Raw genomic sequence first — 1809 nt, forward strand, 5'->3', positions numbered from 1 at the left:
TTTTAAATCAGGAATGGGCTTTGGATTTTGTTTAAATGCTCTTTCTGAATCTATTGAGATGATCATATAGTTTTTCTTCTGAGTTTGTGAATATGATTGATATGTTAACATTAATTGACTTTTGAATGTTAGACCAAGTACATTCCTAGGATTAATTCCTCTTGGTCTTGATGTGTTACCCTTTTAATATGTTTTTGGATTTGACTTGATAAAATTTTGTTTAGAATTTTTACTCCTGGGATGCTTGGGTGACTCAGTGGTTGAGGATCTGCCTTCAGCTCAGGGTGTGCATGATCCTGGGATCCGGGATAAAGTCCCACATCGGGCTTCCTGCATGGAGTCTGCTTCTCCCTCTGCCTGTGTTTCTGCCTCTCTCTGTATGTCTCTCATGAATAAATAAATAAAATCTCTTTTTAAAACAAGAATTTTTACTTCTGAGGGCAGCTGACACTCCACTGGATGCCTGGCCTCGCCACCTGGCCTGGCTGCTCCTCAAGAGCACCCTGACCCCCCTCCTGGGAATGGTGCCTCTGAGGACAAGTCTGTCCCCCACTGTTGCTGACCCCTGCCCCCTGTCCTCATGGCCACCTCAGTGCCACCCCCACCAGACAAGCTGGAGAGAGGTGGCTGCCCCCACTGACCCCTGCGCCACCTGGCACCAAGAGGAAGCAGGGCAAGGTGGGTCTGAAGATGAAGAGCCCAGGAAAGAAGTGAAGGAAATCAAATACTCAGGGCCCTGCATACTCACACCTGACAGAGTTTGCACCATGTTTGCCTCCCATAGTAGATCACCTGGTTGCATCCAACCCTTCTGAGGATGTCTTGAGAGCCCCTAAGGTGGGGGGCGCAGCCCCTCCTTTCCTTGGCAGTCGTGTTTCCTTTGGAGGCTTCTGTGAACAGTGGGGCATGGCAGGCCAGGTACGCCCAGGCTAGGGCATTAGAGGTGGTCCCCAGCCTCTTCATCAACAGCACCCCCCCTTCCCTCCCAACCCTATGGGCCTTGTTTTCAACATGAACAATCCCCACCCCCAACACACAGCCCTGCAGGGCCCTGGCTGCTAACCCCGAGGCAACATGAGCTTTCCTAGCCAAACCTTCCACTAGCCTCTGGGTCAAAACTTCAGCCTCCTGGTGGATAGATGATGCCAGGCCTGGGAGGATCAGCCCATGATCTCACCCACCATAGGACAACCTCTCAGAGGGGAGCTGGGCATCCCTTCTCTCCCCCAACACTTTGTGCAACCAGGAGCAGCTTTTGGGCCTTCTCCTCCAGAGACCTTGTCAGGGGTCCCCCAGCCTGCCCTCCAATACAAGTCCCTTCCCTGGTCCAAACCCTGGCTTTCCTGGTCTTGGTTAGGATGGGGGAAAGGCCCTGAATCCACCTGCCCCTAGTGCTTTTTCCCAGGAGCCTTACTCAGGCTCCCTAGCTGCTGCTGTTAATGGGATCAGCCCAGTCTCTCCCCTCCCGCCCTCCGCTCCCGCACTGCAAACAGCAGTGGGCGGGGTGGGGGAACTCTGGAAACAAATAGCCTGGCACCCCCAGCAAGGCAAGTGGGGACTCAGGGCCTCAGCCTCTCCCCCCAGGTGTGGTGTACACGTGTGGTACCTGTTGCAAGGAGGTGAGCAATGACTAGTGTGCCGTCCTGTGTGAGGCCAACACAAGTACACACGCATGACAGAGCACATACGGGCTGCTGACCACTGAGGCCTCAGCCTCCTGGGCTTGTGATCTCTGCCTCAAGACCAAGGAGATCCAGTCTATACATCCATGACGGTGTGGGGCAGCGGGTGGCTGCTAATGATGGGTGA

At 53.7% G+C, this 1809-nt stretch overlaps 1 pseudogene; it reads left to right on the plus strand.

The window, feature by feature from the left end:
• The first annotated feature begins 580 nt into the window (after positions 1 to 580).
• On the plus strand, positions 581 to 1809 carry LOC100687961 (annotated as a pseudogene).

The sequence above is a fragment of the Canis lupus genome, chromosome 20 (assembly GCF_011100685.1).
Source record: "Canis lupus familiaris isolate Mischka breed German Shepherd chromosome 20, alternate assembly UU_Cfam_GSD_1.0, whole genome shotgun sequence".
In the NCBI taxonomy this organism is placed as follows: Eukaryota; Metazoa; Chordata; class Mammalia; order Carnivora; family Canidae; genus Canis; species Canis lupus.